Genomic DNA, 20,292 nt, shown 5'->3' on the forward strand with positions numbered 1-20,292 from the left:
GCGGCTCCAGAGCTGCAGGTTGCTGACCCCTGGCTTAGGAGAAGGAGAAGGAGCTCTCCTGAGAGCCTCCAGGATGATATTTGTAGTCCCACTCCACTGTCACCTTGCTTGTGACTCTGTTCACAACCATAGCTGTTAACTTTGAGAACAGGGCTCCTCTGTTACTCTTCCACATTCCTTGCATGGACAAAGAGTTGTCTAGAGGATATTCCTGTATCAAGTCAGGTGGGATTTAAAGCATGGCCTTCTTCATCCTTACATCGCCTCCACAGGAACAGCTACTAAGGAGTTAGTCTTGATGCTGCTTCCCCTCCAAATTCTCTTTGTGTCTTCTTCAAGCACCACTACATGCCAAACTCCTGAAATGAATTCAGTATCATCCTTGGTTCATCATCCTTGTGACCTGTGCCTATTCTCTCTCATATATATTTTATAAGGGTAGGCTGACTTATTACCTCCTTTGACTCAGAACTCCTTATAATTAGTTTGCTGGTTTCTATAGCAACAGATACCAGCTCTGTTTTAGCAAGAAACGGCAACAGTCATATTTTAAAGTAGTACCATCACAGCACTGCAGCTCTCTGGCAGGGTGAGAGTAGGATACATGGGTTGAGAGGCTTGTCTTTCCTTCTTGTGCTAATCACTAAACAATCCTGAAACTAATCATGGGGTGGTATTAGCAAAAGAGCATTTAGGCTCAAAGGGGGGGGGGGAGAGAATCTTTATTATTCTACTAATGACTGCTTCTTCTGTGCTATTAGAGGAAACAGCATATTAGGATGCAACAACAAGCCAAGTAAAAGGGAACAGGGAACCTATCAAACAGGGCTCGGATGGCATGACTCAAATTGATGAGAAACCCAACTGGCTTTATTAGGAAATGTGGGACTGTAAGCGATACAGAACTATTCAATGCAAGATCACACAAGCCTCGTTCACAGGTTGGAGAGACCTGTAAACTCTAAAGATGGAGGGGAGGCGGGGGAAACAAACATGGCAGCTTTGTTCTCCCATCTTTGTAGACATCATTTTGCTGTATAGATAAGCACTACTATCAGCTGAAGGGGACTTCCACTCCGTTGAGATTCTCCATGGATTGACTGTTGTCAATTCTCAGAAATCATTTTCCATGTACCGGTAGTTCGTATTCTAATTTTTCAGATTTCTCTCTTTTTTTTTTTGACAGACATCCATTTGACTGCATCATAGTATTCATGACATCGACAGGGGAGTACAACTAATATACAATCCCGTTCCTCGTCCCTGCTTGAGCAATATTATAATTGCTTTCTCTAGTCTCTCTCTTTTCTTAAAAAAAAAAATTCCTTATCCCTAAAAGTGACAATCATGATTAAATTTGCCATGGAAGTCTTCACAGATAATTGGCAATTACTGCAGATAACGTTTTAAATAATCAGGAGCAGAAACGAAGGAGTTTTAGATCATTTAGCCCAAACCCCAATATAGGAAATCCAGATTATGCCTAATATGATGCATTTTGCATCCTGAAACTCAGTCCGTTGAACCATCCTTTTTTTAAAAAGTAACACAACACCCACTCTTTTTATACTAACTCTGCTTTGTCACACACACTGCTTAAATGCCTCATTCCCACAGCATATAGCTTTTATATTTCTCTTGACTTACCAACTCTCAATTCTATGTGCTTTTTCCATGTGCTCTCTGCTCCTTCCAGTGCAAAGAAATATTATCTCATTTATTTATTCTGACACAACTCCTCACAACAGGCACAAACCACCTCACTACCTTCATATAAGCATCTGCACAGCTTAAAATGTCCCCTTCCATTTCCAAATTCATCTACTTGCTCTAGTTTTCCCCTGTTGATATATAGTTTGTAATTAGTTCACTCTGTTTTCCCCTTCAAACAAAGCTAACTTGGTCTTTAATACGTTAATATTCATTAATATAATTATGTCCTCATTGCACTCTATCTAATATTCACTGTAATCTCACAATTATTGTAGATCATTCAGGTTCATGGCTATCAATGGTATTGTCTGTATACAAAAACACATACATATTTACCTCCCCAGTCAGTTCACCTCCATCACCTCCATCACCAGATTCACTTACAAAAAGAATGGGAAATCAATAATTTTAAAGACCTTCAATCTAAGGGAAGAGTAGAGGTTCATTCCTATTTACACCATTGCTTCAACAACCCAACCTACATTGAATAATAAAATCAAAAACTTTCATTCAATGTTTCATATGTTAAGGGAAATTTCATTTTTTTTTTAAATTTGATTTATATGCCGCCCTTCTCCAGAGACTCAGGGCAACTTACAATGCGTTAAGCAATAGCCTTCATACTTTTGTATATTTATACAAAGTCAGCTTATTGCCCCCACAAACTGGGTCCTCAATTTACCCACCTTAGAAAGGATGGAAGGCTGAGTCGACCTTGAGCCTGGTGAGAATTGAACTCGCAGTAATTGCAGGCAGCTGGATGTTAAATGTTAAATGCTGCCTTAGGAGGCATTAGCCTCCTACGCCACTCAGGCTCCTTTGTTAAATTCTATATAACGTAATTCCACGTAATGGAATTACGTGGTCTCTAGTTGTTGTGGCCCGTCAGCAGCCTGTGCGGATTGTAGCTGATTCTGACAGCGAGGAGGCTGGTATGATGCTGCGCCAGCAGCCTGTGCAGCTGACACTCAAGTCAGACAATGAGGAGGCTGGAGAAGATGTGGTGCCAGAGGCAGGGATTCAGCCAGGGCCTTCAGAACCTCCAGAAGCTCCCTTAAGTGAAGAGGAGGAGCCTTTTCTCGATGCATGGGCGCGCAGAGCTGCTAAAAGGCAGGAGTGGCTCCTCAGGAGGAGGTCTCCTCGAGAGTAAAGCTTGGGGCTAAATGGCCACTCCCTTAGCCTATTTAAGGAGGAACGCCGACTGAAGCTATTTATAGGGAACAACTTTAGTTCAGTCCTTCGTGTCTGGATTCTCTGTAAATTGCTTCTAGGCTTTCTGCCAACCATAGTAAGATTGTGATTACTTTATCTTTGTTTTCTTGTAGGCTGTTAAGAAAGTTTATTAACAGCCTTTGTTTGAAAAAGACTGAGTTATTTTAGTAAATTTAAGTGTTGTACAGACTTTGTGCGTGCTGTGTTCTTTGGGGTCCGTAGCTGGGGCAGAACACTAGTTTGCAATGGTTGTTCAAGTCAATACTGAATTGGCTAGAGCAGGGGTGTCAAACTCGATTTGAGGGCCACATCAGGGTTATTATTCTTATTGTTTAGACTTCTATACCGCTTCATAGTGCTTTACAGCCCTCTCTAAGCAGTTTACAAAGTTTACAAAGTTAGCATATAGCATATTGCATATTAGCATATTGCATTAGCATTAGCATATTGCCCCCAACAATCTGGGTCCTCATTTTACCCACCTCGAAAGAATGGAAGGCTGAGTCAACCTTGAGCTGGTGAGATTTGATCTGCTGACCTGCTGAACTAGCAGTCAGCTGAAGTAGCTGCAGTACTGCACTCTAACCACTGCGCCACTTTGGCTGTATTTGACCTCGGTTGTATTTGACCTCGGGGGGGCAGGATGGGCATGGCCAGGTTGGGCCAGGGTGGGCATGGCCATCTTGACGTCACTCATGTCGAGGGAGCCTGTGGTGGCCTGAGCACTCTGCCAGAGAAAACGGGCTCCCAATCTCCATTTTCGGCTGCGACAGCCTTCTACAACCCTCTGCCAGCGAAAACAGAACTCCGTTTTTGCTGGCAGAGGCACCACAGGCCAGTCCTTTGCTGTTTCCAGGGCAGCCTCATGGGCCAGATCTAAGCACCCCGCAGGCCGGATGTTGCCCACGGGCCTTGAGTTTGACACTCCTGGGCTAGAGCAATAGCCAGACAATACAAGAAAGCCCCCCTCCTCAGTCACTTAATAGAGATGTTCCCGATGAAGTTATGCCTAATGCACCTGTACGTGACAGGGGTCATGTTGTGACCTAGGTGTCTATGGAGATTCTCAGTCATCTAGTCATGGTGGTCCTAAAGGAGCTTTTTCCAAAAGGCAACTGGACTTTCTTGATTTTTTTCCCTTGAAGACGTTTTGCTTCTCATCCAAAAAGCTTCATCCAGAACTGAAGAAGCTTCTTGGATGAGAGGCAAAACGTCTTCAAGGAAAAACAAAGAAAGTCCAGTTGCCTTTTGGAAAAAAGCACCTTTGGGAACTTGTGACCTAAGTTTACCTTCAACTTTATTTTTAAGGACCTGTGTAGATGACATAGCAAAGTGCATGGACTTTCTTTCTGTGATGGAGTAGATTGATGGTAGAAGACTTCAAGCCTTCCAGCCTTCTACCCCTCTATATACATTTTCTACCAAATGCAGAAATATGAATTTCTCTTCCTTCACAATACAGAAATGCTCTCTATCCACAATCCACTTGATAAAAACCAACTTGCAAATACAGTGGATAACAACAATAGTGTACATTCCTGTAGCGTAGATGTGCTCATTCTGGGGCCAAAGATTATATTTGGCTTTCAATTGCTATGCTGGGGAATGCATACCAAAAACTTTACAGAGGTAAGGATAAATTTTATTTAATTCAATTTATATGGACAATCGCCATCATTCTGGGCAGCTAACAACAATTTAACAGCAAGCAAAACGCAACAGGCTATAAACATTCCCATTAAAATCCAATCTCATGGGCTTATTTATCCCAGAGCTATAATTCCAGTCAACAATGAACTAAGGGGCCACCATCAGTGAGCTGTTGGACAGCATTACTTGGTCTGTTGTGTGGATGTTTGGGTGGTTTAGGGGTGGGGAATTGTGGTGGGTGGGGGTGTGTTTAGGGATTGTTATGTGTGTTGGACCTGGTCTTTGGGTGTTAAATGAATTTCGTTGTATGGGTATACTGTGTATACACGTACAATGACAATAAAGTTGTTGTTGTTGTTTTTATTATTATTATTATTATTTATGATGACCTCATCCAGTGGCTTCAAGTAAATTTAAACACAAGTAGAAATGTCCCTGTGGAACATCGCAAAGCAGGGGCAGTAGACTCTGCCCATTGTATCAACACCAACTAGAACCAGCTCCAAAGAAAGCAAACCAAGCTACCCCACCACCAATTGCAAAAGATGTTCCAATGGGACCACAATGTGGTCAATGGTATTGAAAGTTGTTGAGAGGTGAAAAAGAGTACCGGTGAACATACCAACCCTGTCCTGCTCTCACCAAAGGTCATCTACAAGCACAATCAATGCCATTTTGGTCCAGATCCAGATCTAAATCCTAACTGAAAGGTGTTCAAACAATCTGCTTTCTTCAGGATTCTATGGAGCTACCACACAAGCATGACCTTTCCTAAAACAGAAAGGTTAAGAGACTGGATGGAAATTATCTAGCATGATTAGGTCTAGCAATGGCATCTTCAGAAGTGGGTGAATTACCACCTGTTTAAGTCACAGCACAACCACCCCATCTCTCAAGGAAGAATTCACCATTTGCAAAATCTATTATATCCTCATTGCACTTTAGCTAATATTCACTGCCATCTCACAATGACTTCAGATCATTCAGGTTCACGGCTATCAATGGTATTGTCTGTATACTAAAATACATATGCATTTACCTCCCCAGTCAGTTCACCTCGTTCACCTCCATCACCTCCATCAGATTTTTTTTTTTTACAAAAAGAATTGGAAATCGATAGCCAACTAAGAGGGATTTGTAGCTGAGCAAGTTGTCCCAAGAATTCTGTCTACTTCATCAGAAATAACAGGCTGAAGTTCCTCCTACAATTAAGCTAGACTGAAGCCTGATTTGCCTCCATGGGATATGCTTTAAGAAACACAAGGCCTGTGGGCTGGATCTGGCCCGCATTGTGGTCAGATCTGGCCCATAGGGTTGTCCTGGAAAATGTAAGGGGACGGCCCATGTCGCTTCAGCCCAGTCTACCCAGTGCGAATAGGAAACATGCCAGAAGTTTAGGGAGTGGCGTCAAGCTGGCCATGCCCACTCAGTTAGCCACACCCAATGAGTAGCGCCAAGCTGGCCACACCCATCCAGTTGGCCACACCCACTCAATCAGGCATGCCCGCCTGGCACCCCGAGGTCAACCACAGGTCTGATGCGGCCCTCAATGAAATTGAGTTTGACATCCCTACTTTAAGGCTAGTCCAACTTGGTGAGAATTTGAGTTCCTTTATCTGATAGATGCCTATCATATTCCTCAGTGTAGCTGTGCAACTAAACCGCTGAGCAAATTTTGTCAGAAGATCCAGGCTACCTTAAACAAGAACACTGGGTGCCTGTCCTCAAGATATCCACTGCTCCAACAACAAATCCAGAATTGGGTTTGGTCATCTGATGACCTGATTTAAGGGAAATTATTGCATCTGATTCCTTTTATATCCTATGACAATGAAATCCTATTCTCTGGCACAAAGACTACCATGTGTGAACTACAAAAAGATTTTATGTGTCTTCTTGCTTGCCCTCTAGTGGTCATCTGGATTTTTGCAGCCCAGCCATTAAGAATAACAGCCAAATACTTTTCACAGTTAGGGTCCTATCAACATTATAGGATACTTCATAGCCAGTTATCAGCAATTATGCCTTTAACAGACACTAATTTATAAGGGAAGAGTAACAACTAAAGAGCAGTGTTAGTTATTTGCAATTAAGTCATAAAACTACAGTATAATAGCTGATTCATGTGATTAACTGAGAGGCAATTAAGACCATTAAAATGGCCATACAGAATTACTTGAAGTCATCTGAAATGTGCTTTGTTCCCCTATGTTCTTAGTTTGCTGTAGGTATTAAGAAGCAAATTGGGAGGCATACCTACCATAAGCAGAATACAGGTAGTCCTCAACTTACAACAGTTCATTTAGTGACCATTCAAAGTTACAACAGCACTGAAAAAAGTGACTTATGACCGTTTTTCACATTTATGACAGTTGCAGCATCCCCTTGGTCACATGATCAAAATTCAGATGATTGACAACTGATTCATACTTATAATTGTTGCAGTGTCCTGGGGTCATGTGATCATCTTTTGAGACAAGCAAAGTTAAGTGGGAAGCCAGATTCACTTAACAACCGTGTTACTAATTTAACAACTGCAGTGATTTTTCTTAACAAATGTGGCAAGAAAAGTTGTAAAATGGGGCAAAACTCACTTAATGAATGTCTCACTTAGCAACATAAATTCTGGGCTCAATTGTGGTCGTAAATCAAGGACTACCTGTAGAAAGCAGAAGATATGCCCATTCTCTGGCTACAGTATATATGAATCATGTGTGCATATCTCATAGCTAAAGCAATAATGTCTTCAGACAGGCATCTGTACCCCCTCCCCATTTAAAATAACAAAGTGGCAAAATATTGTCTGACTCTCTTGTTCACTAGCTTTGCAAAAGGCCATTTAGATATCTCACAAAGCTCATAAAAAAAAATAAAGCCTCCGACTCAGATAGCTCTTTAGTTTAACTTCTGTTAAGTCAAAAGAAGTATAATTTGTAAAAAAAAATTTAATAGTTTCAACTTCACATGGGCAATGCAAAGATATAAACCATGGCTTAAAAATCCAGTGACTGAATTCATACATATCATGCCGGAGTCAAATTAAGTCAACTATACCAAAATACCAGTCGGGCAAAATTAATTAGCTATTGACCAGTGAAGAAAGACCCCAAGGATTGTAAATTTACCAATTTAAACTAAAGTGAGCTAATTCAAATTAGTCAATTTAGGACGAATAGAATAGAATAGAATAGAATAGAATAGAATAGAATAGAATAGAATAGAATAGAATAGAATAGAATAGAATAGAATAGAATAGAATAGAATAGAATAGAATAGAACATGATGTCCCGTTGCCTGGAGGCGGTGCGGGCCTGGATGGGCAGAAACAGACTCAAACTCAATCCCTCCAAGACTGAGTGGCTGTGGATGCCAGCATCTCGGGTTTCAGAGGCCCCATCACTTTTGATAGATGGGGAAAAACTTGCCCCCGTTGATAGGGCTCGCAACTTGGGTGTCCTCCTGGATGCTCGGCTGTCCCTAGAAGACCATCTAACGGCCGTGACCAGGGGGGCCTTCGCACAGGTTCGCTTGGTGCGCCAGTTGCGCCCTTTCCTGGACTGAGATGACCTTCGCACAGTCACTCATGCCCTGGTTACTTCCCGCTTGGATTACTGCAATTCCCTCTACATGGGTCTGCCCCTGAAATGCACCCGGAGACTCCAGCTGATCCAGAATGCAGCCGCACGGGTTGTTACGGGAGCCCCTCGTTACTCCCATATAACACCCCTCCTGCGTGAGCTACACTGGTTACCAGTGGTTCTCTGGATCCGCTTCAAGGTGCTAGTTCTCACCTATAAGGCCCTACGTGACTTAAGTCCGGGATATTTGCAGGACCTTCTCCTGCCTGCCTCTCACCATCCTGTTCACTCACATAGGGCCACTCTCCTCAGGGTTCCGACGGCGAGCCAATGTCGTCTTGCTATGCCCAGGGGTAGGGCGTTCTCTGTGGGTGCTCCCACCCTCTGGAATGAATTACCTACCGAGCTCCGGACGGCTCCTGATCTCTGTTCCTTCTGTCGGGACCTGAAGACTTGGCTATTCAAACAAATAGGCTGACTCTGATTCCGGGCTTTATTATTTACTATTAATTAGTTATTTGGTTTAAAATGGGATTTTATTGTACTTGTTTCTTAACTTGTGTTCGCCGCCCTGAGTCCTTCGGGAGAATGGCGGCATATAAATACATGTAATAAATAATAAAATAAATAAACAGAACAGAACAGAACAGAACAGAATAGAATTTTTATTGGCCAAGTGTGATTGGACACACAAGGAATTTGTCTTGGTGCATACGCTCTCAGTGTACATAAAAGAAAAGATATGTTCATCAAGAATCATAAGGTACAACACTTAATGATAGTCATAGGATACAAATAAGCAATCAGGAGACTAATTACAATAATGGTTTGTTTAGTTAAGCCATAGTTGTTTTTTTTAATGTTGGGACTGAAGCCTCCCAATATGTCATGTTTAAGACCTCTAAACCTGAAACCATAACTTAATGCAGGTCTTTAAAAAACTTTCTGCTGACTGGGGATACCACTTAATTGTTTGCCACAATTAAGACTACTACTCTGCCTTTGGAGGCTGCTACACTGTGGAAAAACAGAGATGACACCAATAAAGGAGAATATTTGTAGCTCACGGTTCAAATAAAGGGTCCTTGGTGTTCTCTGAGCTTGATTGTTTCCTTGCAGATGTTTCATTACCAAACTAGGTAACATCAGCAGTGTTAGTCACTAGCAATAATGACAAGGTGACTAGACTAACCCTGGTGTCTAACACTGATAATGTTACCTAGCTGTATCATAAATTTCCCGTGAATTTAAAAAAAAAAAAAAGTTTGCATTCATTCCAAACCTTTTAACCTGGAACTACTCCACCTTAATATTTTGATGTGAGTGACTACCTTCAAATTTATTAAGTGAGATTTCAGGGCATATTCCTTAGAAGGAATGGGGATATACTTTAATTTGGGGAGAAGGGATCCTGGGGCAGCATGGGGTGGTGAATGAAACCATTAGGTCACAGTGGAGGTTTGGATCAATATTATTGTCCCTTTTTTTGGAGAATGGGAAACAAAATTCCCTCAACGCTTCCCCATATGGGATATGTAGGCCCATTTGGAGGGATTAGGAGTTTTAAAAAGTGAAATGGGTGCCTCTGGATGTAGAAATTTCAGTCCTGAACCTCATCTAGCCCAAAATACACTCTGCTGACTTCAGTGAAGTTCTGGAAACTACAAAAGGGGCAGTGATGTCAGAATAACAGAGTAACAGAATTGGAAGGGACCTTTGAGGTCTTCTACTCCAACCCCTTATATCATTTCAGACAAATGGTTGTTCAATCTCTTCTTTAAAACTTCCAGTTTTGGAGCCACAACATCTGGACCAGTGGTGGGTTCCTTCCGGTTCTGCCGAGCCAGTAGCAGTGATGATATGACATCATCGAACCGGTTCTGCCCCACCCCACCCCACCCACCCCCTGCGTTATTCTTACCTTTTACTTGGCCCCACCCCCAATCTATTGCTGCCTCCTGAGTCCCAGCTGATGGCTAGAGGGAAAAAAACTGTTTAAACTCTTGCCGTGGGGCTTCAAAGGGCCGCCCTACAGCTGATCAGTGTTAAAAGAAAACAAATGAGTAGACCGGTGCCTGCAAAAATAAATGGGTAAACCAGTGCCTGCAAAAATACATAAGTAGATCAGTGCCTGCAAAAATAAATGGGTAGATTGGTACAGCTCTGCAAACAGTTAAAAGCCTGGTAGACCAGTACCTCTGCTAAATCCTAAATAATTGTCACATGACCATCAAGCCACGCCCACAAAATAAGCCACGCCCACAGAACTGGTAGTAAAAAAAATTTAGAACCCACCCCTGATCTGGATTGGAAGCAAGTCGTTCCACTACTTAATTGTTCTCATTGTCAGGAAATTTCTTCTCAGTTCTAAGTTGCTTCTCTCCTTGATTAATTTCCATCCATTGCTTCTTGTTCTACCCTCAGGTGCTTTGGAGAATAGCTTTGTTGCGATATTTTCAGGATCAGACTCAATAAATTGTTTAAGAATTAAGAGTTCAAATATATCTCTCTTTATTTACATAAGGCATTCTATATTCACTGAATATTCACAGATAGAAGCACAGAATGAACGTATGCAGCTCCTTATATATACAATGGGTGGAGCTAATTATGGGAGTGGTAAAGTATGAATATATTAAGAGGTGAAGAATAAGTTAACCCCTGACACACTGTTCATATATTATTTACATAATGGAGAATAAGGCATTTACTTGTGACAAGCTTGACTCTCTCTTCTTTGTGGAAGCCCCTTAGATATTGGAATACTGCTATCACGTCACCCCTAGTCCTTCTTTTCATTAAACTAGACACACCTAATTCCTGCAACCATTCTTTGTATGTTTTAGCCTCCAGTCCAGAGGTGGGTTTCAGCAGGTTCTGGCCAGCTCTGGAGAACTGGTAGCGGAAATTGTGAGTAGTTTGGAGAACCGGTAGTAAAAATTCTGACTGGCCCCGCCCCCATCTATTCTCTGCCTCCCAAGTCCCAGCTGATTGGGAGGAAATGTGGATTTTGCAGTAACCTTCCCCTGCCACGGCCACCAAGCCACGCCCACCAAGCCATGCCATGCCACGCCCACCATGCCACACCCACAGAACCGGTAGTAAAAAATTTTGAAACCCACCATTGTTCAAGTCCCACCTCTGCTTCTGTTGTAGACTAACTACTTGATTCTTTACAAGCTGTATGAGGGCTAGTCAGAACTTTGGAATCCATAATGTAATTTACAGACTCTCCAGCAACACAGCTCACACTTTGAAAACACCAGATTAAATAGTTAGTAAATAGCAATTTCCTTGTAGATTGTACCAATGTATTCTCACATTGCAGTAAACTGCAGATGCTAAAGAAATGCTCTGGTTATAAATACCTTTTTTTTTTCCTTAGCAGCAATACGAAGCATAGGCTGCCTCATTTTTCTTACTACCCTTTTCTTAAAGATAATTGAAACGGCAATAAAAATGTTAGCTGGAAGTAATCTGTACTTACTGGAGTACATGTCACATGTATCGGGAATTGCTAGTTCTGACCGAGGCACAGAAAAGAGGCACGGGAAAATAAAAGATGCCCGTCCAGTATTGTTTAGGCTAAATGATAAAATTATACAACGGTGTGCATGCTTGCTTGCTTTATTTTCTGCACTGCCATCCTCCAAACAAAATCACTTTAAATGTTGGCAAGGAACATCTTTGGCACTCAATACCCTAGTGAAATTTCATCAACATATTTATCTGCCTACACACTAAAAAGGTCAAGTACAGTTAAAATCTGTGACACGTACACTGCTGGTGCGCAGAGAATGTATTCTTCATTCCCTTAGCAGTGCATTTAAGAGGACTGCATTGAATTTTTTTTATCTCATTAGGTGTTGGGAGAAATGTTTTTGTTCTGTTGGCTCACAGCCCAATTCAACAGCAAAAAGGAGAAAAAAAATCAACCTTTTCTTACTTTCTCTGAAGCACAAAAAAGAGAAACATTATTTACTTTAACTCTTCAGTTACATTTCAGATATTTACTTTACCCCTTTCTTGTCAAGCTTTTTTTTTTTTTGTGCTTTGTTAAAAAAGTATAGACACTTTTTTTCTCGCTGTCATACAGTGGGTTGATTGAATTCTTCGTTACGGGTTGAAAGCAACTGTAAATTCCTGGCATTACTGCAATGCATTCTATTATTATTATAACATCTATGGCTCCTGGAGTCTATATTTCTCAGTTAAGAATATTGTTGCTTAAAAAGGGACAGACAAATTTTCCCTTCTGCAAAGGGTCTGGACTGGGAAAGTACACTTAGGAATTTTGGAACAAGCAAAGATATTAAAACTATGAGCCAAGGTGGTGCAGTGGTTAGTATGCGGTATTGCAGGCTAACTCTGCACACTGCCAGGAGTTCGATTGTGACCGGCTCAATCTATGGAGCTGACAAAAGAAACTTGTTAGTCAGAAGCGACCCAGCAATAAAACCCAGTTAATAGAAGCAATCCTTCAATCTTGGTTTCACATTAGAACAGCTGCAGAACTATAAGACTTGGTTCACGCCATGGGAAGAGGTTGTAAGGCCGTAATTCGTGCTAAAGGTTACCCAACTAAGTATTAACTGACATGGTGATAATTTTTATATATCTCGTTTTTTTTATGGTGATCATTTTTGTATATCTCATTTCACTTTTCTTCTTTATAGCTACTATTATAATAGCAAATCCTTCATAAAAGTTATTGCATTACATTCTTGATTAAATTATCTTTCTATTGATATATAATTTTATGGTACTACTGCAAAAAAAATTGTGTTATTACCTAGTTTTAGAACACTTTTCCCAAAAGGTTTCCACAATTTTGCCCACTACTGAATGAGCTTAGATAAGAGTCCATCCCAACTTAATGGCACATAATTGATTTGTCTGTTCAGATATCATTCGAACAAACTCTCCATCTACCTGTGGAAACTAAACAACTGTCATTATTGGTAGATTCTTGGAATCTTGTGAAAACCTGTGAAACTCCTATAATCGACATAAGGAGGTAATCTAAGGTTTGGCAGGCTTATTGTGTTATTTAAGGAGCAGAGAAAGAAACTTCCAATTGCCCTTTGATTCAGTTAAAATATATTCAACAATCTTTCCCAAGAAATTATCTGCTAAAGAAAAGAGTAAAAGCAAAATTAACCTTAGATTTAAAGGAAATATTTCTGTCATCCATTTAAGTTCCATTGCATCTGATGCCAAGGTTATAAACATAAAAGCTGTTAGCACTGAGCTTGCTTCAGCCACTGAGTGTAGCAGAAGCCATAGCAATTTAAATTTATCTAACAAATTCTGCTGAGGTGCACATTTAAGAATTCCTCAGGGCAAGGAGTTGAAATCCTGATAAAAAGGCAATTGAGACCATGGTATTACAGGTAGTCCTCAACGTACAACCACTTGTTTAATGACCATTCAAAGTTACAATGGCACAGAAAAAAGTGACTTACAACTGACTGTTTTTCACACTGAAGACTGTTGCAGCCTCCCTATGGTCACATGATCAAAATTCAAAAGCTTGATAACTGGCATGTATTTATGACAGTTGCAGTGTCCTGAGGTCATGTGATTTTATCTTTTATGACTTTTTGACAAGCAAAGTCAATGGGGGAAGTCAGATTCCCTTAACAACCGTGTTACTAACTTCACAACTGCAGTGATTCAGTTAACAACTGTGGCAAGAAAGGTCGTAAAACGGGGCAAAATTCACTTAACTGTCTCGGTGAGCAACAGAAATTTTGGGCTCAATTGTGGTCATAAGTCGAGGACTATCTGTATTAAAACTTGAGGCATCAATAAGATTTGCACTGGAATTGCATCTTGTTTCACTTTTAGTAAGAGATCCATTTAGTTGTGATAGGACACTTCTGAATTCCACTCAAGATGCTGGGCTGAGATCGAGGGACTACAGTAGTCCTTGACTTATGACCATAATTGAGCCCAAAATTTCTATTGTGAAACAAGACTGTTATTAAGTGAGTCTTGCCCCATTTTACAATCTTTCTTGCCACATTTCTTAACTGCAGTTGTTAAGTTAGTAACACAGGTTGTTAAGTGAATCTGGCTTCCCCCATTCACTTTGCTCGTCAGAAGGTCGCAAAAGGAGAACACGTGACCCCGTGTCACTGCAACCGTCATAAATATGAGTCAGTTGCCAAGCCTCTGAATTTTGATCACAGGGATGCTGCAATGGTCATAAGTATGAAAAATGGCCGTAAGTCACTTTTTTCAGTGACGCTGTAACTTTGAACGGTCACTGAACGAACTGTTGTAAGTTGAGGACTACCTGTACAAGTCATGGATTTCACTAGGAACTTTGGACCATTCTTTTTCTTTAAACCGACACATCTCACAGCATAAAAGCTCCCCATAGTTGCCACCTTAGAAGAAATCCAGGATATAAAGGTAGCAAAAAGTACATTTTTAAGCCTAGCATACAACTTCACTTCCATCGTTTTTTCTTTTACAAAAACACTTTAGGCTACAATAAATTGGTCTCCTTTTCTCTCTCTCTCTCTCTCTCTCTCTCTCTCTCTCTCTCTCTCTCTCTCTCACACACACACACACACACACACACACACACACACACACACACGTGTTTAAACATAGCATCTTAACCTTATGGTGAATTTATTGTAACATGTTTTCATTTGCAAAGCCCTTCAATAGCGCTGCTTGAATAGGGCATGAGCTTTGCAAGGGATATCCAGTTTTATGCAGAAACTTTGCCTGGTGGTCTACAATGTAATACTGTAAAATATTTTAACTGTGTATTTTAGTAATCCTCTTCTATTGACATTGGCACAAGCGCAATCTTGGCTAGAAGAAGCCAGAAGACCTGCACAAAGCTTCCATTAACTCGGCTATTACCAAAGTAAATGCGTGTTTATAAATAACAGCAGAACGTTTTATTCTTGAAAGACCGTTACAGCTTCATTTTTTTGAGATGGCCTAAAATATTACGATTCTCTGTTATGTCTCTACTGTGGGACTCTTTTAAATAGCCTGAAATATTACGGTTCTCTATTTCTAAATGGGGGCATTTCTAACTCCCAGAAACATGGTTACTTTAGAAAGCTCAAAGAAGGGAACACAGGAAATTCATTTACTGTTATGAGTGTCACATCCATGAAAAGTTTGAAGAAGGCTACGGTGCCAGAACTGCGTAGTTGTATAAGGAGTCCTTTCAAACTATCATGTCTACGCTTTTGCTCAGCGGAGGATGCCGAAACATCCCCATCAGAGACTTTCTACCCCTCAATAATTGGTTCATAATGAACTGTTCTTATGTAAGAAAATTCAGTCCAGATGTATCTTCCTATAACATAAAGAGCAGTGTTTCATGTCCTGCTCTCTGAGACGGTAACAGAAGAGGCCTCAGGACACAAATCAGTCCTGATATTTTTCTCCCGTTTGACCAGGAACTGTGTTGACAAGCATGTTTGGAATAGTTTTTTGACCTATGGATTTACCTAACGGTCCATATTTAATTAGCTTGCCAGTCAAAACCTCATGGATTGCTTTGCCAAACGATTTCCTGAAATTAAGATATATTATGTCTACAGCTTTCCCAAAATCGAGCTACTGTAATATATATCATTCTAAATAAATTATAAAAAAAAAATAAAACCCACACTGGCTTTTTCTGCTTCTTCCATTTTTCTTGCTATTGCAATTATTTGTGTTTTATGCTTTTAGCGTCTTTTTTGGGGGGGGGGGAATTTTCATCCATCTTTGGCTCCTTTCTTTCCAGATTCTCCTGCCATGTATTTCTATTTATTACCACTCCACGTTTCTTAAAAATCTGTTTCTTTAATGTGTTTGACTACAATATCAAGCATTATAGAGTTTTGTTTTTTTTACCTCCAAGGATCCCATTGCTTCTGCTTCATTGCCTACTTGGTTAGGATCAGATCAAGGATAGCTGAACTCCTTATGTTTTCCTTTACTGTACCCTCTGAAGAATAAGGAAGTTGTCAACAAGACGATCCTGAGAGGATCATCAAGATCATGCTTGACAATGTGTATCTTTCAAAAGATGTTGGGAGTAATTAATGCCTTGTTTGAAAGCTCTGCAAACATGTGTTTTTTTCTTCTTCCCCTTTCTTAACCCAAATGCTCTCATTAGTGGCACAAAGATCATTTCCCTTGGGTTTGTGGGAAGATATGGATGCTTTTAACATGCTGCACAATTTTTACTCCCTTTCTACTGCTTCTTTTCCTTTTTAACAGGTTAATATTCTTCAACTGCAATATTCTAATCCCAAGCAGCAATCCATCTGTTCTCAGTTATACCTGCTAATAGATTAACATATAAGAAAAACCTATTAATATATAACATATAATTCAAACATCTTGTTCCTGTTTATTTATTTCTTACTTACTTAGTTATGAGATTTATAAACCAAGTCAATTTCCAAGGATTCTAATCAGTGTATTTACATACTCTGAGCATTAGTACAGAGACAATGAAAATGATTATTATTTTTTTAAATCAAAGTTCTTCCAACTTCTTAATTGAATGGCTTAATAGACCTCAGCAGTTTTGCTCTCGTCCATGGCATAAATCCTGCATCTTTTCTTTTCCTGTTTCCAGCCTCTCATCTTCTTTTTAACTTTTTTCCCTTCCCTAGACACTTGCATCCTGTTTCTTCTCCGAGGGCTAAAATGTGTTTCTGAGCTTCAGTGGTAAAGATTATCCTCTGAACTCATGTTTCTGGTTTTAATTCTCATCCACTGGATGGATTTGCTCCTCTGAATTCCTGCGAAGAGTTGCTTCCTGCGATTGTTTTTGTACAGTACACCTTTGCTTTGTCCACAAAATCTGTCCTCTCTTATAGGCTTGTAGAAACCGTCTCCTAGAAGAAGGCAATATTTTGAAGAAACATATTTTTTTAAAGCAATCTCCACTTTCTTAATAGCCCCAGCAGATATTTTGTGCCCATTAGGAAAGACTGGGCCAGCCTATCTACAAAACAAAAGACTCAGCTCCAGGATGATGGGATTATCCTTCAGGGCAAAGCCATTCAGCCACAATAGGAATTGCCCAACAAGCCCCTTCATTGTATCAGCCAAACTTCAATTAAGCTTATCTCAGACAAACTCCTAGGATTTGTACATGGCCCCAAGGGAGTCTGACAACAGCCAATAGAATACATGTTCTTGCACAGGAACAGGAAGTTCAAATGCAAAGCCCAAGAGAAGGTATAACTCCCCCCACTCTCAACTCCATGTGGTCAGATGCACCAGAACTCATGTGGTTCTGCTTCATCATTAAACCATCTTTCCAATCAGCCTCCAGGTTTCCAGGTGTCTTTCTCCCGGCTTGGAACTGAACCAGATGGATATTTCTTCTAACAGGCTGATGTGTAGATACTTGCTGCTCCAATCCTATTTTATTCCCCAAGCACTGCAATATGTTAGCTTTTCCTGCACATTTATACCTCGTAATTTTCAGGCAGGAATATAAATATGCCACAAACATTATAGGTCTATCTTATTTTTTCTTCTGTTCCTTGCACTATCCAGTTAGAGAGACTTACATTGAGGGATTTTTCCTTGAGGTCTGGTATCAAACTCCTATTAGCAATCCCTATTTTCTTTTTTGCTGAGTTGTCTCCCTGGGAAACCAATGCATTATAATTCTTTTCTCGAGCAACGTTTGCTGATTCAGAAGGAAGAAATTAGTTGGTCATCTTTTTATGTATATATATATATCTTTTTATGTATCAATTTTCTTTTTATGTATGTATATATGTGGAATGCTTCACAAGATGTCTCCATGTGACTTCCATCTTTATTTATTTCATATCCCTCCTCAAAATTCATTTTTCATAATCAAACCTCCTAAGGTCCTGATACCCTATTTTCGCCTCAGTATAAAAACACTATTTTCCATTTGTTATTGTCTCAATTCTATTTACTTCAATGTTTGATTGTTCTGATGTCCTACTACAGTGGTGTCAAACTCAAGGACCAGGGGATGGATCCAGCCCGCGGGGTGCTTAGATCTGGCATGTGGGGCTGCCCTTGGAAACAGCAAAGGACTGGCCCGTGCTGCCTCTGCCATTGAAAACAGAGCTTGGTAGGGTGCATGCGGCCCTCCCAAGCTCTGTTTTCACTGGCAGAGGGTTGCAGGATGCTGTCAGTTGAAAACGGAGCTCGAGAGCCCATTTTCACAGGCAGACCGCTCAGGCCACCACAGGCACCCCCAACACGAGTGACGTTGCATTGGCCACGCCCCCTGGCCACGCCCCATTTCATTGAGGCCCCCCTGATGTGGCCCTCAATGAAACAGAATTGAACACCCCTACCCTACTATCTCTGCCAAATCTGTTCTTCATTAAAAAAACCCTCTCAAAATAATCTTTAAAACTCAACAATAAAATAAAAAAATAAGTAAAACATATCAGGAAATATGAAATTAACAACGCAGGTATATTTTTAAAAGTAAAGCCTCTGGGTTAAATGAGCTTACTGATAAGTAAAGTAGTATGGTGATTTTAGAAGAAACATCTGTTATCTCTATACCAGTCCTGTTTAAGATTAGCACCTTTTCAAAATATTGACTGATGGCGTCTTTCCAGAAGTATTTGGCTTAAAGTCAGGGTCTGTAATCCCGAGTGACAAATTCATTTCATTTAAGTGGCTAATAGTCTAAAAATTGGTGTGGGGTGTTTATAGTTCCGCCTTAAAATGTATGATCGAATGTATAATATTGGAATTAGCCAGCGATTCTGGCTAATTTTACCCCTGCAAAGGAAAATTGAACTTGGTATTTTAATAATTTCAAAGCTACTTGCGAAAGAAATATCAACAACAAAAACAAAAACCTCAACAACAACCACTCCCTTCTCCAGTGCAAAATATAGGGGATTTTTAAAAACAAAACTCAACAATAAACTCTCTACCTTCCTACCTACCCTACCTATAGATATATCTTCCATATCAATTCTCTTTTCAGTTTTGGAATATGCCAGGGGCAGAATAGATATGAAAAGCTAAATACAGGATTAATTCCCCCCCCCCCCAATATCAAAAGCAATTTCTGCCTAAACATTTTGTCTGCAGCATTTTGGATTATTATTAATCCAAAAGACAAATAATAGCATATTCCATGTCCGGAATAAGGCTGCTTTCTGACCTTGAATAAAATATAAGGCATTTTGCATCAAACTGCAGGACAGCTCTATACAGCTGCTGGCAAAATGAAAGTATGAAGTTCTTTGTAGAACAACTAGGTTTATGACAATCTTTAGTCATGGCTTGATATGATGTGTTAACCCACCTTTTGCCTGTGTTGGAAGAAATATCCATCTGATTCTGTTCCAAGCTGGGAAAAAGGAGCCTGATGGGTTAATCCTATTATGTCCTGGAGGTTCATGTCTTAATCCCATCACCTGGAGCTGGAGGTCTTTTTGTCTTGTAGATAGGCTGGCTGATTTCTTCTTAATGGGCACCAAATTTTTGCTGGGGGCAGGGAGCTGCTTTCTGTATTTAAAAAATGTTTCTTATTTATCATCCAGGGGAATATAATATTCTGCCTTTTTAATATTTCTCAAAGTATTTCATTCTTCTAAGAGTGGGGGTCTTCCCTCACCTTGCTGGATACAATGCTATACTACGGAATACTATGTCCTGTCACAACAGTTTTGTGTAGTAGTTAAAGTTGCTGTCTTAGAAACTAAGAGAGTGGGGAAGCCACGCATGCGGTATATGAAGACTAAAACACAAAATGACAACTTTGCATTGTGTTACTAAGTCCAAATTAATGCCATCTCATCATAACCTATGCCATCATTTTGCACATTCACTTTTAATTTTCATCCTCTATGAAGCAACAAATCCTTTTCAAAATTAAAGAAAAGAAGCTTCCCTGTTAAGGAGAGAAAATTATCCTTACATAGTACAGGTAGTCTTCAATGTACGACCACAATGGAGCCCAAAATTTCTGTTGTTAAGTGAGATGTTTGTTAAGTGAGTTTTGCCCCATTTTATGATGTTTCTTGTCACAGTTTATTATTTTATTATTCGTATTTCTATTTATTTATTTATTTATTTATTTATTTATTTATTTATTTATTTTTATTTTTTTTATTTTTTTATTTTTAAATTTGTATACCAC

The 20,292-nt window shown here is 40.1% G+C and overlaps 1 protein-coding gene across 1 annotated transcript in view; it reads right to left on the reverse strand.

The window, feature by feature from the left end:
• The window catches only part of PRICKLE2 (prickle planar cell polarity protein 2), a 320,000-nt gene extending 308,351 nt beyond the window's left edge, over window positions 1-11,649 (reverse strand). The window contains exon 1 of the mRNA XM_070936850.1: window positions 11,641-11,649. The gene's annotated coding sequence lies outside the window, so the exon portion shown is untranslated. The remainder of the gene's footprint in view (window positions 1-11,640) is intronic.
• Between the last annotated feature and the right edge of the window lie 8,643 nt (window positions 11,650-20,292).

The sequence above is a fragment of the Pituophis catenifer genome, unplaced genomic scaffold (assembly GCF_029215685.1).
Source record: "Pituophis catenifer annectens isolate HBS135680 unplaced genomic scaffold, rPitCat1.0.hap2 SCAF_2, whole genome shotgun sequence".
In the NCBI taxonomy this organism is placed as follows: domain Eukaryota; kingdom Metazoa; phylum Chordata; class Lepidosauria; order Squamata; family Colubridae; genus Pituophis; species Pituophis catenifer.